General features: G+C 46.8%; 1 long non-coding RNA gene across 3 annotated transcripts in view; it reads left to right on the top strand.

Annotated features, from left to right (window-relative positions):
- LOC130254452 (uncharacterized) overlaps positions 1 to 15,256 on the top strand; it is a 189,518-nt gene that overhangs the window by 25,918 nt on the left and 148,344 nt on the right. For all 3 annotated transcript variants that reach the window (XR_008840738.1, XR_008840737.1, XR_008840736.1), the window contains exon 3: positions 5,929 to 6,046. This is a non-coding gene — a long non-coding RNA (uncharacterized LOC130254452). The remainder of the gene's footprint in view (positions 1 to 5,928; positions 6,047 to 15,256) is intronic.

The following is a 15,256-nucleotide window of genomic DNA, read 5'->3' as shown; positions in this document are numbered from 1 at the left end:
TCAGAGACCCATCACTGAAATCCATCCCTCAGTCACAGAGATCCATCTATTCCTCAAGTATTTGAGCACTGTGGTCACTTAGGTGCTTCTTGGGCCACCCTGGTGGTGTAACCACTGTGCTGCTGGGAGGTTTGGAGAGCTCAAAGGTGAAATGTGCTGTCTCTATGCATTTGTATGCGTGGCTGCTTTGATAGCACTGCTATGCACCAACACCCCAGCAGCCTCTCTGCCCTTTCCAAACCTTGTGAGAAATGAAGCTGAGGTCTCAGCTGGTCAGTGATTAGCTCAGTTCCAGTCTAGCACTCATGAACCCTTCCCACATCCATGGATGTTTTTGTGATGGGCTGTCACCCATACATTTCGTGTTTGGAACAAGCGGTACTAGCTCTCCTCTTGGGTGGTGTTTCGGATGATGTGGAAATATGTGCATGTTCTCCAAGTGTAATTTTGTCAGCAGACTGCCTGAGGAGAGACCTCAAGCTTTCAGCAGAGACATGGGGAGCTCAGGAAAGACACTCAGTGGTTGAATAGTGCAGCCCCACTCAAACGGTGGGCTCAGGAAAGAAACAAATAGGAGAAAAGAGATTGGGAAAATGCCAAAGATGGTTCTTGGGCTTAGATGTGAGATTGAGGGTGTGTGTGAAGGGAGGCAAGAGCTCACTGAGGAATATGGCAGGAGACTGCTCACCTGGGAGTGAGAGTGCTCAGTGTGAGGAGTCCACAAATAGGGAGATTTGAAACAGGCCATGGTGGGAAGAAATGGAAAGATGGTGTGAGTCAGAGGCAGGGACAGCCAAATTCAGCACCACTTTTAAGCAGAGGAAAGTCCACTGACATCTTATAGCTTCAGGCAAGGACCAGCAAAACATCTGGGCTGGATCTTGAGCAGTATAAATCTGCTTGGGGGCCACAGCCTTCAGTGGTGCCACAGTGATCCATGCACATGAAAGCTTTGGACCTCTGCTTGCCTTCCTGCCTTCAGTGCTGCTTGCTTTTTGGGTCCTGCAGAGCTCTCTGGCTGAATTTGTGGGTGTCAGCGCAGGGGGTTTCCTGGTAAATGAGAGAAATGCTGTCCCTCTATCCCGCTTCATCTGCCTGGGATTTCCGACAGAAAGGCACTGACTAATTCCATCTGGCAGGCTGACCATGCTTCAAAGACTGCAAATCCTGAGACTTTTAACTTACAAACAAAACCATGCATTTAAAAAAAAAAAAAAAAAAAAAAAAAAAAGCGGCTCTCCCCAGGGATAGTCTCTGCAAAATCCAAAACAAGGTCTCAAGGCCTGCCCTGGTGCTCTGGCTGACGCCAGTGTTTTTTCTGTCCCTTTTAAATCCGAGCTGGAGCGTTCCCGACTCCTCCGTTTGACACCTCCAGCTCCCTTATTCCCCTCGGTGAGTGGGGAGGGGGGAGGAGGCTGGAAGGGAAAGGCCAGAGCAGAGGAGGGAAGAAATGCCTGGTATTGATCCACCAAGGCTGGCCAGACTGCAAGAAATTCCGGTTTGTGAAAAATGTTGCGGTTTAGAGCATTTGTTTTTGTTCCACAGTGGGATGAAACCAAGACTTTCTGGAAGGGGGGAGGAGCGGGGGGGAGAAGAAAAATTACCTTTTTTTTTTTGGTGGTTGTTGTTGAGGAGGAACAGCCTCCCTGCGGTACAGATGGCACACTGCGTGGCTGGGGAGTCCTCTCCCGATATCCTCTCCTTTGCAGCCTGTGCTCCTCCAGCAGGGTACTGCAGGGATGGGATTAACCCCTGCAGGAATGGGCAGAGACCTCTCCTGCCTCCAGCTCACTGCGTGCTCTGGGCAGAACAGAATCAAGGACAGTGACCTTGCTGTGGCAGTCATGGTGCAGCTTGGCTGCAAAACTCCGTGAGATCCCCTTTTTGGGGCAGTTCTACCCTTGCTGAGTTTTTATCCACTTGACTGGGCAAGCTTCCCAACTGGTGTGGGGAGCAAGCTGCACAGTTTCTGGAGGATGAAGAGGGTCCCTGACTTCAGTGATGTGAAATAGGGAGGCTCTGACCCAGAGTTCATACAAAGGGGAGTTTGGAGTGATTACCAAAAAACCCAACACCTTAAAGATGTTGCTCTGGCCTTTAAAATGTGTGTTGGCTCTTCCCACAGCCCCCTTGTCTTGCATTATGACAATGCCTTTCAGGGAAGTGTATAAGGATATAAAAACCAGAGCAGATCTGGGAGGGGAAGGCTTGAAGATGTCATAAGGTAGAACATAGACACAGCATGTGACTCTTTTGCTTCCAGACAACTCTAAGAGCATGGGGAAGGGATAGCTGGGCTTGGCTTTAGGTGAGTGACCAGTGCTTTTGAGCAAGGTGAGTGGTGATGTAGCCTTTTTGCATCTCTCCCAAAGCCAGGGAACAAATTGGCCAGCAGAGGTGGGAAGAGGCTGGACAGTGCTGCCCATGAAAGGTGTGATCTGGAGACACTTTCTTGGTGGCCCTGTGAGGTGTTGGTCAGTCCCAGATCCCCCCATGTGTGCCTGCATGTGCCTCCCAGGCCCAGGCTGTGAAATCTGTCTCCCCTGTCTGCAGAACAGCTGTGGCATTCCGGGGATTTCCACCCCATCCACACACACCCACACCTTGTCACTGGTTGTCGAGACAGGAATGGAAGTTATCCCATGCTTGCAGCTGGCAGCCCTTGGGGAATGCCCTGTCTGTCTTCTGGGAGGCAAAACCCCTTTTCTGAATGTTAGTCAGCAAACTATGCAGGGGAAAAAGAGAGAGAAGAGAAAAAGGAGCATCTGCTGTGAGTCAGAAAGAGGGTTCCTCCCGAGGCTGTGGGATTACAGGGAGGGAGGGGTGAGGCTGCAAAGCGTGGCTGCCATAAGCAGAGCTACGTTCCACCAAGCCACAAGCATGAGGTGTTGGACCTCACAGGCCCAGGAGTACAGTGGGATCTTCATTAGCTCTTTCCAGGACAGGAGGGCTTGCAATAAAACCTGAAATGTCTGGCAATTTGATTGTCAAAGGCCACGTCTTCCAAGACAAATGCTTTGGACCAGCCACAGAGTGTAGAGCCAAGACAGCTAAAAGAACAGGTTTATTCCTCCAAAAGGGATTTATTGGCAAGGGTTATATCCAAGGCTTTTTCACTAGTTGCAAGGTTGTCACGTTGGCAGGTGTTCCCCCTCCCTGGCATCTACTGCTTTCACCCAGCACAGCTCTCTGGACTTTTACCCACACACCTGTTGCTCTGTTATTGTGAAGAAGAAGTGTTTCAAACCTGCCATGAGCCAGCATCTAAGGATTTCCCAGGCTCTCCACCTTCCACTGTAATGTTGTTGGGTGTCCCTTTCTATAGAGAAGGCTTCTTACTGAAGGAGACCGAGTGTGGCTCTAAGAAGAGCTGGGAAGGCTGGTAGCCAAGTCTTAGCTGTTGAAGCTCAGGGCTGCCCTGCCTTGGCAAAGTGTGTCTAAAGCTGCCTGATACTGTCTAGTAATAACATCCAGAATCAGCTTGTTGTGGACTTTCCATTTCCTACTGGTAACAAGGCATGGATGCCCAGTGAGGACATGGATAGGACTCACCACCGTGGCTGGGTGTTTTCCTGGGTTTATGCCTGGTGCCATCTCCATGCACAGAAAGGCACCAAAGTGGGCTCTTTCTTGCCCTCTGTCTCTTTTGTATTGATTCTGGGCACAGGTTTCCCACAGCTTCTCCTGGTTGGTGCTCGTGTTGCCAATGGGCCAAGTGCTGCAGGGTATGGCCAAGTTTTTGACAAAGCCATTGCCAACAAAAAGACCTGAGGTTAAGGCTAGAATTCCTCTCCTGGTGAAGCTGAAGGCAGGGGTGGACCTGCACTTTTGCATTTTGTTACTTACTGTACTGACCTAGCTCAGAAGGGAGTAAGGAGGAATGCTGTTTCCTTAGTCCTACTATCTTTTAGTTTCATATAAGAAACAAAATTCACTCTTTCCCTTATGCTGAAATACGCAGATGTGCTGTGCACCTCCGCAGGCTGTGTTGGAAGGAGTCACTGTGCTCTGTTATAAATATTTGACAACCCTCTCATTAATTGTTGGAAAGACTGCCTGGTAATTTGGTGGAGTCTGGAGCCTGCAGAATGTTACTGTGAGTGATATGTATCTGTATATCCTATAACCCTGGAAGAACTCTTGAATCCTGTGAAGCTCTTGGCTCTGGAAAGTCACTTTTCAGGCACATTTTTTCCTGTAACTGAATTGCAAAAAAAGTTTTTTAGCAACTCTGCCTCCCCCTTCTCTTCCCCCTCCCCAAAGGGACATTTAAAGGAAGATACAACCATCTTCACACCATCCCTCTCTGAGAAATGGAGGTGACACTGAAGAAGAATTGCAAATCAAAGCAAGGGAGAGTTGCCTCCCTGTATCCTACCTGAGGTGTAAATGGGACTAATATCTCTTGGGAAGGTGTTCAACACTTATCATAAGACCCTGCATTCATTTGCTCCTGATTTTGCCAATCTCAGCTGTTCTCACTGTCGTTTACAGTGCCACACATGTGCCTCAGGATAGATTTTTCTTGGGATGGTGTAATCTGAAACGGTTCACTCACTTCCAGGAATAAGATGAGGAGAAAATTCCATAATTTGTCCTTCTGTGTTTGAAAAAAGACAAAATGCAAGATTTTTTTTGTTGTTACTTCACTGAGGCAGCTGATTTCTTCTCTCTGAATGAGTCTGAGATGTCATCGAGGAATCCTTAGGAGGTAGAACTCACCTCTTTTTTAGTGCTGGCTGTTTATTAGGCATTAATTCCATGTAACTTATCTGAACTAAACTTTCTCCATCCTGTGTGGAGAAAGATGAGGGTGTTCAATCAGCCAGTCTGAAAATAGGTACCTAATAGTAGTGAAATGAATTGCATCCTGGGGGTTCATGACAGAAGTAGTTTAGAAAAATTGTTTCAAACAGACTCCTCATTTTTAGACAGATGAGTTCAACCCTCTGAGACTGAGGAAGAGCCTGCTGTTTTTCCTATGAAAAGCTGATTGTTTTCAGCTGTGTTATATGTTTTGGAGAAGAGAAAAACCAAAAATATAATCTCAGTCTGCTCATGGTGGTGAGAATCTGGTAAATGCTGTGATGAGTCCACTTGAATAGTGCATCACTGTGGCACTTACCCAAAAATCAAGACAGTGTATTTCATCCCTGAGCCTTCCTAATGACTCTCATGGCACCATGATTCTGGGGAGTTGGTGAAAAAGCTGTCTGGTTTTGCTGCAGTCTTGGTGGCTCCAGTTCTGGTGGTGCCCAGGAGGCAGGGAGGAGGTGTGCAATCAAACTTCAAATGCAGAAGGACTGCTGGCAGCTGAGTGTGAGGGAGAAGGCAGCAAAGGGAGCAGCTGGACTCAAGTGTGGCATGGGAAGACAAGGGGAGAAGTGAGGACCAGCAGGAGGGCTGGGACTGGAAATGCTACTGAAAGTCAGAATGAAAGAGGAGACTGATACTGGGAAAGGAATTGTACAGATGGAAAGTGAGATGGGAATTGCACATATGAGAAGGGAAGGCAACTGAGGCTGTTGATGGGGCAAGGAACTTCAGGATGGTAAGCAGAGGTTCAAAATTCAAGAAAGACCAAGTCCTAGAGGATGAGAAACTAATGTGGAGATGTACAGAATGAGGCAGAACAAAGGCAGTGGGAGACAGGCAGAAAAATTCAGACTTGGATGGGCACCAGGGAAGAATTTCTGGGGATGTCCTGTAGAAAAAAACTGGCTGTGTCACAACCATGTTCAAGGCAACCAGTTACTGGTACGTGAATAACCTGGATTTTGGCACTTACAGGGCTTCTAGCTCTTGGGATATAACATTCTTTGTAGGCATAATACTGTATAGACTGAATGTATCTTTTCATCTGGATTTTTCTCTCTGCTCTGTTTCTTGTGCTAACCTTTCCTTGTTTTTCTCTGCTGGTTTTTCTAGCCTTTCGTGAGCAAACTTTGGGCCCAAGAAGGTTTGTGCTGAGCTCTCAAACTTATGCTGTTCAAATGGTTTGAAATATTGAGTGAAGAATGTTCATCTTTCATTAACTGGAGTAAAGGTATGTATGAACATGATTTCCAGGAAAAATGTCCTTGAAAGTGTCAGGAAGAGCCTGTCACCTCTTTACTAGGATGGAGTAATTCCTTTCCAGCTGATAGCCCTGTGTTGGGTATAGCATTGTGCCTGGACCTTCATCTAAATGATTATCATGCAAATGGTTAAAATCAAGGGGGGTTTAAGAGCAGAAGACCTGCCCCTGATCCTCCAGCTCAATGAGACCAAGTGCAGTCTGTTACAAGCTCCAAGGTACAGATGTTGATTTTAAACATCTGCCGAAGTGCGTTCGTACTTTGAGCTGCTGGGAAATAGTTCCTGGTACTCCTGGGTGGCATTCTGTAATTCACACTGCTGCAAGGGGCCAGCAGAAATGGGGCAACGTGCTCCTGCTGGCCTTGGAGCCTGCAGCTGGGTCTGGGCGTGCGTTTGGAGCCCGGGCCGAAGCTGCGTGCGCTGCTCGGACAATCCCGCCGCTTTACGCACTCGCTGTTCCCTGAGCCGCTGGCAGAGCCGCTGGCCCCCATTATTCATCCTGACACGCTCTGCAATGCACAGAGCCAGCCTGCAGCATCCAGCCTGCAAACCTCCCCAAGGCTGCAGGGGGGAAAGGGAATTAACCTGCAAGAGCAAGGACACGCACGCAAACGCGCTTTTCGTGCGTTTTGACGCTCTACGTGTGCGTGCGCACATTCGTGCATGCTGTCTGCACACACACATATGTGTTTTTTGGGTATTTGTATCCCACTGGATGAAAACCTGAGAGTGGAAAATGCCTTGATGAACATAAGGGAACTTTTCAGGGCCTTTGGTTTGAAGCTGCATCTTGTAGCAGCTTTCCAGGGCGAGGTAAAAGGAAAGAGGGAAGAGAAAAAGGAAAGCAAGAGACAAGCATAAAAGAAGTACAGTGGAGGAAAAAGATCAGGGGTGGAGAGAAAAAAGATGAGGAGAAGTACAGATAGCAATGCTGCCAGAGTTTGTATACCTTAAAATCTGAAAGGTCCAAAAGATCTTGACCTGTATTCCCTGTTGCAGAAGCGTAGTACAACAACACACTGGGGTTTGTTTAAAACATGGAAACTTGACTTCATTCTTGTGTTTTGGAGAAAGATTTCGCAATGGTGCTGAGGAGAGAAAGCAAAAAGATTTAGCTGTTCCCCTTTACAATCTCCCTCCCTCTGCCTTTTGGCGTACTTGAAATCAAACCCACTTGTTCTGAAATATTGTAGCATTGCTGTTTTGATGGAGCTAGGCTTGAATTAAAACTGTTAAAAAAAAAAAATCAACCTCAAACCCACTGGGACAGGATGCTAGTATTTATAATAAAGTGAGTTTATAGACTGAATGGTTTGACATCTCATATACAGTCTGGTGGAAGCACATGCTGCAGAGTGGTCTGCAAGGGGACAGCTATCACATGGTGTTCTGACTCATTCAGCTGGATTTTGGTTTCTCTTTGCTGCTTTTTTTTCTTTCTCATTTATTTAATTTAATTTGGAAGGGACAGAGTCAAGTGCTCTGTTGCAGGGTCTGGTGCACTAATGGAGTAAAGAGTATTGTGGACATGTTGGCAAACTCTCAATGTAACTTGGCTTTGCTGGTCTCCAAAAAGTTATATTATTGGTTATTTATGAGTATGCAGATGACCTTTGGGCAGTGGGGACAATGCTTATGAATCTAAAAGGCTTCTCAAACTTTAGCACAAAAGTGTTTTTTGTCCAAAAAATGTGAACTGTAACTTCTTCATCATTCAGCCTTGTTTGTTCTCTTATATTAAAAGTCTTTGGTCATTTGTTTGTGCTATAGAATTAAACCATGTAGTGCAGGTTCACATTCCTTGAACAGCAAAAAGTAAAAAGCCAAGTAGAAAAGACATGTGAGCAGCTCCAAGAGAGCAGCTGAGTTTGTTCAATGGGCTGGTGAAGGCTGAGTTATTCAAAGAAGCCAAAAGGAGTTAGGTGATGCTGACCCATTATAGTTGTGGACTTCCTAACCTGCAGGGATATAGTTTTGAAATTTGTAGATTTACTTGGGAAGAATTAGAATCTGTTTGTGAACAATTTGTAAGTGTAAGGAAAAGCCCAGTGACTTTTTCCAATCCAGTGGCTGAATTTCCAATCAGTCCTGCTGATAATGAATAACTTCTGCAGTTCTGCTTTCTGAATCAGACTTTGGGTTGCCTATTTTTTTTTTTTTTTTTTTTTTTTTTTGCATGTCATGTCAGGAAATTGAAAATAGATGGGGAACCTCCCCCTCATTCTCTGCCTTTTGAAAGTCATCAAGGTTATGGTGTCCTACCCTTAATTTTGTCAGTGGTTTTTATTTTTCTGTTACTCATGCCAGCATGATTTGAGTGCTGTTCTAGGGTCAAAAATTGCAGCTAGAAAAAGAGCTCTCAAGAAGCAATTAGTGCATCCTACTTGCAAAAAGTCTGATTCCTTTCTGCATGCTTTCTGAATATGCTGTCTGCCCATTGTATTGAAGCCCAAAGTATGCCACACTGGGGATTTGTAGTGTTTAGTGTTTTGCTCCCCCAATGAAAGCCAAGAAATGCTGGCTGTTGAACTTCCTTGCACCTGGTTTCAGCTCTCAGAATAAATCAGAGCAGCCTAAAGCTTATTATAAATTACTCCTGGTTACTGGTGACTCCTGGAGAGTCAGGCACAGATCAAAGAGAAATAAAAAACAGTTCAACCACAGCTTCTTTTCTGTGGCTGATACTATAAGTTTAGGTATCACAGTGACTCTGTGTCTTGTTGGTTTCTGTTTTTTGGGAGGATCCTCAACCTATGGACTAAGACAGCATTATATGTCTGCTTTGTGCTATCGAGGTCTTGTTACAACACTTGTCTCTAAATTTCTGAAAATGGACTGCAAAGTTTAGGCAGTGCCTAATCCTGTTTAAGGCACATGGGTGTCCTATTTGTGGCCAGGCTTAGCAGTGTTATCCAGGGCAGAGTGGATTTTTTGCTCACTGTACCAGTGTAAGGCTGGACAATTTGTGGAGCTCTCTGGTAGGACAGTACTAGAAGTGAGAGCAGAGTTCCATCTTGATTTCTCCTGTTATCTGTGGTGCCACTGCAAAGCTGAGAGGAAATTAGGCACACCCAAAACTGAGAGGATGTATGCAGTGTATGTAATCTTATCATGCATGATGTGTCTTGAAATAGCGGAAGGAGAGATACCCTTTGGGTGAACATGTCAGCTTTGTTATTCTGATGTATGTCCATGACTGTTCCTCTTCAAAACCTTGTCCCAAATGCCTTCCCCTCCTTGATAGCTGTGGCCCTATGATTAGGGCAACCTGTGACCTGCTGTCAGAAAGATGCAAAAAAATTTATTGTGAAGGAAACTAGCAACAAGAGTTGTCAATTCTGGGGCAATCTTCCTGTATTTGATGTTTTTTCTTCTCCAAAGACTGAGGTCCTGGGGTCAAAGGATTTATATTGGCTCTGTATGTTTGAGTTCAGAAAAAAAGCAACCAAACTGCGCCTTTATACACGCAGAGTTTGGTGGCATAAATCTTAAAACCTCAGAAAAACAGATGGCAAAGAAAGGAAGGTCTGTCTTTTGGGGTTTTAAATAATGAAGGGCTCGTGATTATTTAAAGCAGGTCTCTCAATGTTTTGAACATGTCAGATTTGGATGGGTGGAACTGGCAATGCTGACCAGGCACCTATAAAATACCTGGACTTCTCCCTAGAACACGCCTTGCTATAGGCAGTATAATAAAACCCAGGGTATAACCCTCACCTATGTTTCAAAACTAGATTATAAAACCTCTCACATGTTCAGTCATGCTTTCCATGAGGGAGTCTCACTGCAAAGCTATTCAAGCATTGGGATGGCTTGTTTTCCCTCTCTTTTAACAAACCATCCACTGACTTTAAGCTCTGAGAACCAGGGCAAGGAAAATCAAACAGGGAGATGAAAGAGCAGGAAGAACCAGTGTTCTTGCCTGCTTGCAGCAGAGGGTGGCTGGAGGGGCAAGTGCCCTTTGCAGAGTGCCTTGGGGCTTGTGCCTTGGGGCTTGTCCCAGGGGAGGAGAGCAGCTTGCCAGGACACAGGCCTTTGATCTGCTCCTGACCACTGAGATATGCTTCCCGATGAGGAGAGGGGAGAGAAGCCAGGAAGGATTGCAGGGAAAGCAAAGATGAGACAATTTCTCAAGGTTGCTCTGGCTTCCCACAGTTTCTGCAATTGGGCTGCCCCAACCTTCCTCCCATGGGCTGTGCCTGCCATGGGTCTGAGGTCTAGGGCAGGAGTATAAACCAGAGCAAATTGCTTGATGATGATTTTGGTGCTGCCCAGCACTGCTATTACGTTGCACACAAGCAACAGTGGCCCCTCCTAGCCACTGTCCCCACCTCTAGGTGATGGCAGCTTTGTCTGCTGGTGGCCCTTGGACAAGGAGCTGCTGGCTGCCCTCAGTGATAGGATGCAGGTTCTGTGAGTCTGTCTGTGTGCTGTGCAGCTGACATGTGCTCCTAGAGCATCTCTTCTGCATTGCTGAAGTGGCTTTAGCCCCACTGCAGAGAGCAGACTGCTCTGGGCTGGCAGCAGTGCTTGGGAGTGTGCACAGCTCACAGCCCTCTCCTCTCCTGCCTGCCTGGGGCAGGAGCACTCGTTGTCCTGCCAAGTCTTCCTGCTGCTTGCCACTGTCTGTGCAGGTGTTCCTCACCAGGGAGGTCTCGTGCCACTTGGTTGTCTTGCTTCATGTTTGTGTCCCGTATCACTACAAATAATTTAGAGGCTGCTCTCTGCCTTGTTGATTTGCTGTCATGCATTATAGTGGCATCGGGTGTGGATTCAGCAGAATTCATTCCTCTTTTCTCCCTGGCAGATGCTGCTGAATGCTTTTCAAATGTCACACCCTGGGCTGTAAACTTGTAGTGTGGTGGAAATGGCTGCTGTCAAGGCTTTTACTCTATCTGACTCTGTCAAAGATTTTCTGCTGGTAGTTACTCAGGAGAGCCCTGGAGGAAACCATCCCTCTCTTTCCTTTCAGCCCCTTTGTAATTCTCAGTATAATAGATGTGTTAAATAGCTGGTGTCCAAGAAGCATGGCATTTTAAGTGCTTAACTTAACTAAGCCTGCTTTGTATGATGGCAAGGTCTTGCTGCATCATTTGAGGTGTTGCTCTGATACTGGTGTGACTGTGCCAGGTGTCACATAAATGCCACTGAGGTGACCTCTGCTTGATGCTGACCTGCATGGTCATTCAGGGAAAGATAATTCAAATGCTAGAGTCTGGAATTAAAACACTGGCATTCATAGAAAGCTTTCACAGCAACACCAAGGAAAATTTTATCTAGCTTTACCTTTGCTATTTAAACTTCAGAGCTCAGGGTTTGTTGTTTTAGTATTTCTCAGGGCGGTTTTCTGCTTGTGAAGTTCTGGAGAATTGCAAGTCAGGTATCTTCAGGGAAATGCTTTGTGAGCTTTCTGCATGGATTCCCATCACCTCCCTCAGTGCTTGGATCCTCATGGCCAGAAGTGGTGGCAAAGTCTGATCATTTAGTCTGACACACTGCAGCACTGATCACAGAGGTTTGTGTTGGGAACAGGCAGTCTCCCCTCTGTTTCTGTATTTGTCCTGGGCACTTGACAGCTGGGCATGACAGAAGGCTTTCTAAACCTCACTCTTTGGGATCCTGAAGGAAGGATGCTGTGCTGTTGTAAGGTAAAAGGGAGAAAGGCTGGAGAGGTTACTGCTGCAGAGATGTTGAGATAAATCTGGGGATGGCAGGCACCCCTCTGCAAAGAGCCAGCATGGTTGAGGTCTTTTTATAGGGCCCTCTTCTGTTAGGGCTGCATCTCCCTGCACCTGCATGTCCATTTCTTAACTTGCCACCAAATCTTCTCCCTTTCCCTTTCTTTTCACTTCCCAGGATTCTTTTTTTTTTTTTTCCCCCTCTCCTCTGGGAGCTGTGTACAGCTTAGCAACTGGTGTCCCTTGCCTGAGTTCAGACAGGCAGCAGCCAGGGCAGGCAGGTGAGCCACTGAAAGAGGGATGGAGTTGTTTAGTCTGGGATGTTATTAGTGAAGGCAAGCAGTGAGAGGCTGCTCAGGGGCTGAGGAAGGGGAAATGTCTGTGTTAAGATGGAGCAGCTTAAAGGAATGGGTAGAACTGATTTTTAAAGTTTTTTCTTTTTCTCTCTCTAAGGAGGAAAATAAAAACAAAGGGTGACCTGTTTGTCACCTGTTCATCATTCTCTAGGGTTAACACTGTGTCTGAAGCTTGTTGGAGGGATTAGGACCTTGAGGTCCTAACTCTTTTTTTAGAAGGATAGAGGGAAATCAAGGAATTTTTTTTTTATTTATTTTTTTTTTCCCGAGGGAGCTGGAAAAAAAAAAAGGGTTCTAGGAAAGCTGTTAGTAGAGAGGGGAAAAGGAAAAGAAAACTGTCTCTGGTAGGGACAGGGAGAGTTGAACTCCTACCCAGCTGCCATGGAGCTATCTGTCTTGTTTTTCCTAGTTCATTCCAGTGGGAAATCAGGGTTAACAGCACACAGGGACAGCACAAAGGGGGACAGCCCATTCGATGGAGTGGAGACACTCATCTAAACCTGACAGCTGCCTAAAAGGCACTGTTCAGTAAAGACAGCTGGGTGGAGAATGCAAAATCAAGCAGGAAAGGGCTGGAGCTTGGGAGGGGAGAAGTGGAAAATGCTTGAGCTAATCCCAGCTTCACCACTGGCTGCCTGTGGGATATTGGGTAAGTCACCTGTGCCTTTCTAGTCTGTCCTCCTGGACCTGTGCAGAGAGCAAATGGGTCTCTCAGTTTTTTGGGTGACTGAGTATAGCATGAATGCAAGTTTTTAGAGATGCTTGACCAGAAATCTGGGGGTGCGGTGGGGGTAGAGTTAGTGTGGATTTGAAAGCAAAGTTGGTGCCCTGAGATTCAGGGTCACTAAAGGGCTAATTAGTTATAATTGACATGGGGTTCATGTTCATTGGGGTACAATTTCAATCTGAGCTCTGTCTGCACGAACAGACTAAATTCAAGTTCTGGCCCCTTTCTTAAACTCAGGTTTGCTGTGTGCCAAAGCTGCAGCTGTGAGAGGGGAGCATGAGGACATGGGGTACCACAGAATTCACTGAAGTTGTGTACCTCTGGAGGCAGGGGAGCATCCCGGGGGTGGAGTAAGTCCATGTGTGCTTTTTTCTTATGGTCTTTGCTCCTGCTGACCACCATGGAAGCTGGAGGGAGCTGTGTGCTGAGCCAGCGTGGCTGTCCCTGTGCTGTTACACACCAGTGCAATCGCAAAAGCCTCGAGCATCCTGGGCCCTGCACGCCCCAAATCTCTAAAGTGAGTCTGCATCCCTTGGCCCACAAAAGGGCTCTGGCAGTCTTAGTTGGAAGTGTAGGTTTTGTATCAACACCTGAAGCCAGCTGTGTGCTGCCTGCCTTTCCAGAGCCCTGCCAGCCCTACTGATGGGCTCAGGCACACGTCATGCCCCCCCAGCTGGGTTGCTGAGCTGAACTGGCCATGGCCAGTTCAAAGAGTCTTTGGAGGCCCATCTTCCCTCCCCTGAGCTTGCAGAGTCCATGCTGACCTTCCAGAGGGTGCAGCGTGCGTGGGGCTCTCCAGCAGCGCAGGGGCCGAGCGAGGAGGAGGATAATTTTGGGAATGTAGTCCCATGACTGCAAAGGGTTTGCTGCCCCCCTATGGATTTGACAGGCGCGGCCCTGGCCAGGGCACCATCCTGGGGGAGGCAGCTGCTCCATCCTGCCATTCCTCCCTGCCCAAGCAGCTCTGCTGCGCTCCTGGCACAGCTGGGCTGGGCTCCACTCACCGACTGCAGAGCTGCAGCACAAGGAGCTCTCCCCAGAGCTGCTCCATCTGTGCAGGGCACTTGCTCCTCAGGGCTGCCTTGGCCACGCTGTGCTTTGCTGCAGTTTGTGCCAAACCCAATAGCCGCGGTTTAAAAATAACATTTGGGTGTGACAGCTCCATCCTTTACCCAGGGTCCAACATTGTCTGCTAGGCAAAGCCAAATGGCTGCAGGTCTGGGGCAAGGCATTCTCTTCTCCTCCACCACTGCCTTGTGCATTACCTCCTGCTGCCTCAGTTTCCCTGCTGATCAATCAGGGATAATGAGAAACAGCTTATGAAACTTCTGCAAGGCTTAGGTACTCTAAAGAACTCAGTTTGGACTCTCCTCCAGAACCCATGAGCAATAGAGTGCCAAGGCAGAACAAACAGTTGCACTTCTTTGTTGGTGACCAAGCTTTGAAAGAAGCTATTGACACAGAAACATGTAGTAAAGGACATCCTGGAAGGCCTGTGAGAGTGGCATTGATATGTTGCTGGCTTGCCCTTCACCCCTGGAAAAAAAGATCATTGCACACTCTCTTCCCCTTAATTTTCAACACTGCTGCCTCTGTCTGTGCTTTCACTTCAATGACAGGCACCTTTCTTCCTGACTCTGTACATTAATTATGTCTTAACTGTGCAAACAACTATAACTTTAATGGAGAGTCACCTTGTATAGTTAGTTGCTTTGTTTGTTGTTTATTTATTTTAAGATTAGAGATTTTCTTCAGTGTCAGAGAATCTTCATTCAAATAACCTTTCCCATCATGGAAAAATATGGGTTAGGAGACATGAAGGTTGTGGCAGCTTCACCTGGGACAGTACAACCTTTAGGGGATATTGAAAAGGTGACACCAAAATGCTTTGACCTTTGAAATTGGAAGTGACTCAATGTGATTGGCTCTGTCCTGGCTTAAAACCAGCCTTCCTTTCTCCTCTACAATCCCCTTAAGGAAATGGTTCAGTATCATGGGCCTGAACTTTCACTGATCCTCAAGTCATGCTGCTGGTACAAGAAGGGGGATTCTGTATTTCTTTGCTTCTTTATGATGCACAAAGAAATGTCCTGTAAATTGAGTTTTTCAGTTTCTGGGGGAGAGAATCTATTTGCTCTCTGCTGGAGACACAGTGAGAACAACAGGGGTTGAGTGCCCAGAATATGTGCCTGGTACAGGTGTCAGGAATTCCAGCTTGTTGGAGCCTTCTTGAGTTCTCTCATGGGTACCAGGAATATCCTCACACCCTAACCTGAAAGCATAAAACTTCTGAATTTTAATAAATGGCAAGGTTTCTCTCAGCTGTCCATTAGACCCTGGAATGCCATGAATTTTTCAGAAGAAGGCTGGAGCCTTTGGTGATGTGGACCCAGCATGGTTTTACTGATTCTCACAGC

This window comes from Oenanthe melanoleuca, chromosome 5 (genome assembly GCF_029582105.1).
Source record: "Oenanthe melanoleuca isolate GR-GAL-2019-014 chromosome 5, OMel1.0, whole genome shotgun sequence".
Lineage (NCBI taxonomy): Eukaryota > Metazoa > Chordata > Aves > Passeriformes > Muscicapidae > Oenanthe > Oenanthe melanoleuca.
Note: the sequence above shows the minus strand (reverse complement) of the source record. Positions and strands in the feature narration are given on the sequence as shown.